Source organism: Cebus imitator, unplaced genomic scaffold (genome assembly GCF_001604975.1).
Source record: "Cebus imitator isolate Cc_AM_T3 unplaced genomic scaffold, Cebus_imitator-1.0 Scaffold229, whole genome shotgun sequence".
NCBI classification, from domain to species: Eukaryota; Metazoa; Chordata; class Mammalia; order Primates; family Cebidae; genus Cebus; species Cebus imitator.
The window spans coordinates 3,236,186-3,244,409 of record NW_016107544.1 but is presented as its reverse complement, the minus strand read 5'-3'; positions in this window follow the sequence as shown (position 1 = coordinate 3,244,409).

The following is an 8,224-nucleotide window of genomic DNA, read 5'->3' as shown; positions in this document are numbered from 1 at the left end:
ACAGATGTGGTTTCACCATGTGGCCCAGGCTGGTATCAAACTCCTGAGCTCAGGCAATCTGTCTGCCTCTGCCTCACAAAGTGCTAGGACTATAGGCATGAGCCACCACACCCGGCCTGGAAATGATTTTCTAATGAGCCTTCAGGGCTGCTGATATGGCTTGGCTGTGTCCCAACCCAAATTATTGTAGCTCCCATAACTCCCATGTGTTGTGGGAAGGATCCAGTGGGAAGTAATTGAATCATGGGGGTGGTTTCCCTCATACTATCCTCATGATAGTGAATAAGTCTCAAGAGATTTGAGGGTCATACAAGGGGTTCCCCTTTCACTTGGCTCTCTCTCTCTTCTCTTGTCTGCCACTATATTGAGACACGCGTTTTATCTTACACTGTAATTGTGAAGCCTCCCCAGCCACATGGAACTGGGAGCACAATTAAACCACTTTCTTTTGTAAATTGTGCAGTCACAGTTATGTTTTTATCAGCAGCATGAAAACAGACTAATACAACTGCAATACTGTTGTGTTGTTGGGTTTTGTCCTATTCTGTTTTGGAAGTGGGGTGGTAGAAATAGGAGAAGTATAGAGAAAGGATGACAAGAATATATAGTCCAGGAAAGCTTTTACCTGAAGAGACTTTTATACCATCTTCCTGGAGCACGGGGTTTCCATGAACAACTCGATTAATGTACAGACTCACTGCACTTTTTAAAATGTCTTTTATTGGTTGTACATTTTCTTATGAGATCAACACACCATTTCTTTCAAGAACACCTTGCTCCTGAATACTTAATGTTACTTGTCCCAGCTATGAAAGTCATAGCAAGAACTTTGATGGAAAGAGGTGGTTGGGTTTTTTTGCCATTATCACTGTCTTCTCTATCTTTTAAACTATTGTTTGAGTCAGTTTGTAGACTGACACAACATTGAACACAACACACACAGTGTGAAGTTTTACACACAAACACACACATCTGGAGACCAGTTAACAGAGTCTGCATCTTGTTCCTTTCTCATCAGCAGTATAAAACTGAAGAATATTCTGAGAAAGGAAGCCAATGTGAAAATTCCTCATTAAAAGAGGAGGACAAGCTTGATTTACTCTCCCAATTTTTTTCATTTTCTTTTTGAGGTGGTCAGAGGGGACCCAGAATGGTAGCCAGATGAACCATGGAAAACCACTTGGTTATGACATCTCAGCCATTTCCTTGGCCAAAAACGCAATTTCGCAAAAAAAATTCATAGCATATCAGAAACCTACTTTTAAAAAATATGATCTTGGATTAGAAAGGAGGGAAATGGCCAACATGGCGAAACCCCATCTCTACTAAAAATACAAAAATTAGTGTGGTGGCAGACACCTGTAATCCCAGATACTCAGGAGGCTGAGGCAGGAGAATTGTTTGAACCCGGTGTGGAGCCAAGATCATACCACTTCACTCCAGCCCGGGAGAAAGAGTGGGACTTCATCTCAAAAAAAAAAAAGGAGGGAAAAGAGAAGGTTGTTTTTTACAAGATGTGATGGAAATTTCACCACAGAATGACCTACATACTTGAAAGGCAAAATTACCCTCACCTTTGGCAATTATTATAATTCCTTGTCGACTGCCTGATAGAAGCCAATCATCCAGGCTTGTCCCCCGTCTATGGTATTTGCATGAAAAGATGAATTTCTCAAGAAAAGGGACCCAGGACAGGTGGTGTCTCTAAATGTTAAAAACAAACATAATTTCTTTAAAGCTACATTTTCCCTCAATTCAGTATATTTCTGGGAACACTATTAAAACTTAACCTACATTAACACTAATGCTTATACCTACTGCAAGTCCTGCATATTGGCTATTTCCTTGGCTTTAGGATTTTGAGATAACATCATTACTAATGATAAACGATAGTTCAAATAAAAAAAAATGCACACAACCTGGGTAACAGGAAAGCTAGCCTAAAATTAAAATGTTTGGTGCCACTAAAGCCAACAGGCAAAGATAACAAAGGCATGCTGTCCCACAAAACAGGTATTTTAAATAGAATCCTGAGGCTTTATTGAAGTTATCACTTGATGCTCATATATTTCCATATAGAAAAACACAAAGTTAGATATGTACCCCCAACTCCTTCTTTCCTTCTTTAGCTCACAAGCACAGAGTTCCCAAAGGCTAGAATTTAAATTTAATATTCACCTCAAGAGCATGGAAACATTCCACCCACATCCTTTACAGGTCTTTACTTTATAAACTTCTAATGAATTCCATGCTCTACATACAGTTCAGCCTGCCTCATTCACAAAGAGACAATGCGGCAATCCACAAAGAAGGGATTCCATTCAGAAAAAGCTAGCAGTGTGCTGTACCTGGTAGGAAAGATGGCAGCATCAGTGAGGATATCTACAGAATAGCATTCATTCTTTTATTTCAAACTCTCCAGAGACACTATGTTGAAGTGCTGGAGATGGGTTTTGAAAGACAGGGGTGCATATGACCTCTCCAATCTCCTTTCAGAATATTTCAGGTACCAAGAAGAGGTAGCAAGCTCCTAACTAGCTTCTGGAACTACCTCATTCTAGCATCCAGGTATTTTTCACTTGCCCAAAGGCTCTCTTTACAATAAACATGGTTTAAAAATAACTTTGGGGTGCAACATAAGCAAACAATCAATCATATATACAAATAATATGTGTCTATCACAAAATTTACAGAAGGTAAGAAAACATTTTGCTGTGTTTTCGTACAAAGACCATATTAATAAATGGAAGCAGCATTTTCAGCTATGAAACTGAAGCACAAAGAAAGCTGAAGAAATCCACCTTTTATTAAAATTCTTGTCAAGTTCAATTCCATAAAGAAATTCTATCTAGCATCTCAAGATTTTCACAAAATATATAGAAAACTGTTCATGTATTTAAATAATTTGAAACTACATTCCTAACACCTCTTTCAGCTTTAAATGACTCAAGTTGATGATTCAGTATCATAGGAAATATGTTCTAGTTGTGTAAGTTAATTACACACAAAAAATTTTCCTCTAAAAATACCTATTATTCTATTAAAACATCATTTCAGTTCATATAGAAAGTCACTTCACTCAGAAAATAAATTTGAGACTAAAGAATAAATCAAACACGAGGTAATACAGGAGATAAACTGAATTTTCATAATCAAACCTCCTCAAGTTGCTTTTTTATGCAGAGATTGGCCAAGAACACTACAAATTTCTGCCCAATGTAAATTTTTGGCACAAATAGTGTTCTAAAACAGTTGCTGTGAAACCCCAGCTGTTAAATTTGCTCTTGTGGCAAACATAACACTGTCAGAATTCACCAGACTCTTTATGTGTGTGTACAAGGCACCTGATATGACTCAGTTGGTGTTTAAGCATTCCCTTGTGTGCAGTTCATGACAGATACACCACCATAGCTTCCAGCTTCTAAAGGCTGTACCAGGTTTCCATTCCCCTTCTCCACCTACAACACCTTTGTAAAATGCAGCAAGGGGTAGCTCTGTTAGCTTGAGTCTCAGACCGTACTCCTGTCTGTGTCAACATTGTCCAAAGGGCTTTTGCTTTTTTCTGATAGATCAATGAACAAAAATGATAACTCCTGCCTCTGCAAACCTAGAAATGTAAAAATTCCCCTGCATATGAAAAGCCCAGTCACTCCACTCCTCGTCACTGAGACAGTGAACAAAGATCAGGTCATTCTCAACCACTTTAGGAAAATAGCCCATGTAAGGAGCTATCATGCATATCTGTCACACATCAATTCCCTGCACTTTCCTTTCAAGATGATTTATGCTCAATTAAAATAAATGACCCTGTCTTCTTGTCACCTATCTCCCTATCTCTATGAGCCTACTTGCAAAAGCCAGGAACTCACAGCCATGGTTGGATATAAAATTTCCCACATTTGAGACTGTTTAAAGTGCTGAAGTGGTCATTTCAGCCAGCGTTCCCAGGCTTTTAATGGCCACAGAGACTTCCAGTTAAAAGGAATAATATTAGAAGCCAGATATTCTGACTGGAGGTTGATGGAGGTTCAGATAGGCAGGGTTGACCTTCATCACACTCTCTTTCCCTTCTGTTCAAAACAAGAGACCCTCAGGGGCACCACTGAACATGGACTGAAAACCACAGCTGTACCTCACTCTTATCTCCCCAAGTATTGAACATATAACAGAACAAACAACTTGAGATCAGAAAAAAAATAAAACAACTACTTCTTCCCCATAATTTACTGCTTCTGAAGCTTCAAACTAGGTGTATTATATTTTAAAATTATAAAGTCTAGGTCTTCTGGAGAAGACCTGTAGTGTATTTCTAAGAACATTCACAGTTCTCTTCATTATGGGAAAGAAGTCTGCTCATCAAGTAACCTCTAACATCCACCTTTTTTACAAATGAAACTGCCCTCCGGAACCAAAGGTTAAGGAGCTCAGGTTTTGGTATTTGTGTTTCTTTTACCCAGAGGTGGCTGATAAACGAGTTGTATATTCTCACAATGCTTTAGGCGTATTGTTCCTTTTCCTCAACCATCATATTTCCCATTAATCATTTACTTTTGTTCAGCCATCTGCCTGAATTGGTAACTCTTTTGAATCAATAACACTAGGGATACAAAAGAAAATGTTCTGATATCCAAATTAATGGCACTCTCTGAATCTACTTATAGCTCAGTATTTTTAAGGAAAAATAACAATAAAGGTTTGGCTTTTTGATGGGATTTCCCACAGGAAATCATCTCTATAATACAGTAACACTGCAAATAAATTAAAGGATATATAGGTCTAACAGCTTTTTTTTTTAATCAGCTTGATCCTCCAAAGAGTTCCTAATTTATCATCACCCTTTGCATTTTTCTCTTCTTCCAGTCCCCAAACATGACTTCACATCACTGTGCAGCCTTAAATTCCAAAGTCCAGCGACAATCCCCTAAGACAGTATGGTTTGACTTACTTTGTTGAAATATCTTGTAGACTCCAATACAAATATTGGTAGTGACTAAATGATGCCAATTACTCATTCCTGACCACAATAGAATATTACTTAGTGAAATCAGATACCCAACCTTGCTGCTCATCTTCAAAGGAAGTTCTTATTATAAGGTCTCATGTTTTGAATGAGGGATTTGCTTAAACTTAGATAGCCCTTACATTTTTAAGAACTGGAAACAATAGGGTTCATTTAGGCAGACTGATACAAAATTGTTGACTTTGATTTTTGATATATGAAAATGACCAGATCAGTTCCTTTCCACAAAAGCATTAAGTCAGTCCAGGTCATCTGTTACTGGCAGAGAAATAACAACCAACTGCAGCAAAGGAAAACAGAAAAAACTTTTGAAGGCCTGGTCTAAGCCACAAACTCTAGAGATTACTTAGGAAGTTCTGTTTCCCACATTAAGACACAAGTAAGTGCCTAAACTTGCCAATACACTCCCTAAATTCAACCTCCAAGCCTTAAACATTAGCCTTCTTCCTTGAAAAAGACCCTGAATCTCAAAAATGCAAAAATATAAACTCAGGAAAGCTATGGAGCACATCAAGATTAACTGCCTACAAAAAAATTCTGTTCATATTGACAAGGTCTAAGAAAGAAATACAACACAATTCGGCCAGGCGCAGTGGCTCACGCCTGTAATCCCAGCACTTTGTCAGGCTGAGGCAGGCGGATCACCTGAAGTAAGGAGTTCGAGACCAGCCAGTCCAACCTGGAGAAACCCCATCTCTACTAAAAATATGAAAATGAGCCAGGCATCCAAGATTGTACCATTGCATGCCAACCTGGGCAACAAGAGTGAAAAGAGAGAAAGAGGAAAGGGAGGGAGGGAGCAAGGGAGGAAGGGAAGGAGCTATGACATAATTATTCCAAAATTTAACTGTAAACTCCCAAAAATAAAGGGCTCAATGTCCAAGTTCAAAAGATAACGCAAGTGATGTCAAGATACCTAAAGTCCCAAGGAATTAGGCATGTGTTACAAGATGATACTAATTTCCTACCAACAAAAATTCCCTACTACAGAGTTTTTTACTTTATGTTTCTGGTTAGGCTAGTGCCTTCATCACTGCTATAGGAAAGAGGCTTTCAGAGGAATTTTGCTTGAAAAAGAAATTTGGGTCAGAAACTGAAAAGATTACCCCCAGCTAAAGTCTTGTTTTCAATCTACTTCATTAGAAAATCTGTAATGTTACAATGATATTTGCATAGCCGTAAACAATGACTCTCTAAACCTCAGAAAAATAACACCAGGAACAGCTGGTGAGTGACGTATTTGGTGGCAGTGTGCTTCCCCTGGAAGGATAATTTCATTTTGAAGGCTCTGGAATTCAGGTTTTGTTTCCCTAGGTGAAGAGAAAACATTCTTTTAGGTAAACTTCCAGATCAAATACTTCAATATGCCCTATTAAGGAGTCTCCAAGTATCATTCTAAGCATAATGTATATTTGCCTAATGGTGCAGCAAGAAAAAGAATGTTTCTAAATAATAAAGAGACTATAGCTTTAACCAAAATGTGTTCTATTGTTCTGGAAGAAAAAAAAAATGAGAAAGCTTTGGTCACTAGAAGACAGTCATTTTTATAGCATTCTGTATGGGGTGCAAGTGCTAACCAAAGGTGAAGCAAATTACACACCTGTTCTGGTTCTATAGAGAAGACAGGACTTCCAGTAGAGGCTACAGGGCCCAGAAATTCAACTAGGGCCAGCAACCCAAGAAAATTACATCAGAAAGGAGGCATTTTGCAAAGGCCCCTTAAAGTTGAAAGTTACTGGTGATTAAAAGAAGAGAAGTACTCCTCTCACATCCCTGGGGCAGCACAAAAGGAGTAGGCCTGAGTCTTCTTTTGCAGTGAGAACAGGGAACTCAAAGAACACCTGAGAACAAATATTCGGACTTCAAACTACTCTTTCCTACTTCTTTAAAGTGTGAACAAATAATTGAGATGAATGAGTTGGAAAATAAGAATTCTATGTGCCTTCTTCTTTGTTTGAGGTAAGTCTGACCTCCCAAATTCCCCAATCTCAGTACAGTTCAGGGAATAGAGAAACAAATTGACTAGTATCTGGATTCATGATTCTTCTTGTGTATAAACCACATTACAGAAAGAAAGAAAATGCAAATAACCTAATCCAAGGATATAGTTAACAACTAAGAGAAGTGTGACACTTATTTCCAAATTGAAGTAAATTATGTGGGTGATTGCATAGAAATGGAAAAAGTAAGTACTCAGTTTGATCTGAAGAAAACTGTTCTATCAGCTTCCAGAACAATTCATACTTACCTGAGGAATTTAACAAGCAATTTTCATGGGACTAAAGAGTCGTCATCCTTTCTAAATTCAGTTTCCTATGTCCATTTTCCTAATCTGCCTCAACAGCAGCTAAGCTCAATAGTCACTAAAATGGAAGTACTCTACACATCTAGTAAATCAATTAGAGCTTTATATTTAATGTTCTAAAACAGGTGTTGGCAAACCATGGCCTGTGGGCCAAATTTGGCCCATTGCTTGGTTTGTAAACAAAGTTTTATTGGAACACAGCCACCAGGCTCATTCATTTCTGTATTATTTGTAGATGCTTTCATGGTACAAGAGCAGAGATAAGTAACTGTAATAAAGACTGTATAAAACACAAAACCGTAAATATTTACTATCTGGTCCTTTACAGAAAAAGTTTGCCAACACTGGTCTAGGATGTCACAGTCAACATTCTACAGAACAGAGCTACTGATCCTATGGGGCGTTTTGCATAGGCCCCTCACAATTGAAATTTACTACAGGGTATATCAATTGCAACCCCCTCCCAACAAAAGAAGTTTGCAAAATTAACATTCTAAGTTTTCCTAGGGAAAAGGTCCTAGCTGTCAACAGATACCCAAAAGAATCCACAGTACCCCAATTAAAGTCAAAAAAAAAAAAAAAACCCAAAGAGCATCTTTAGCTGTCAGCACATTTAATAGCGCTACAGCCAATCTAACACAAGAGGAACAGAGTCCTAGAATAAAATAGCTTTCTTCTGGGGCTGAGCACGGTGGCTCAAGCCTGTAATCCCAGCACTTTGGGAGGCTGAGGCAGGTGGATCACGATGTCAAGAGATCGAGACCATCCTGGTCAACATGGTGAAACCCGTCTCTACTAAAAATACAAAACATTAGCTGGGCATGGTGGCGCGTGCCTGTAATCCCAGCTACTCAGGAGGTTGAGGCAGGAGAATTGCCTGAACCCAGGAGGCAGAGGTT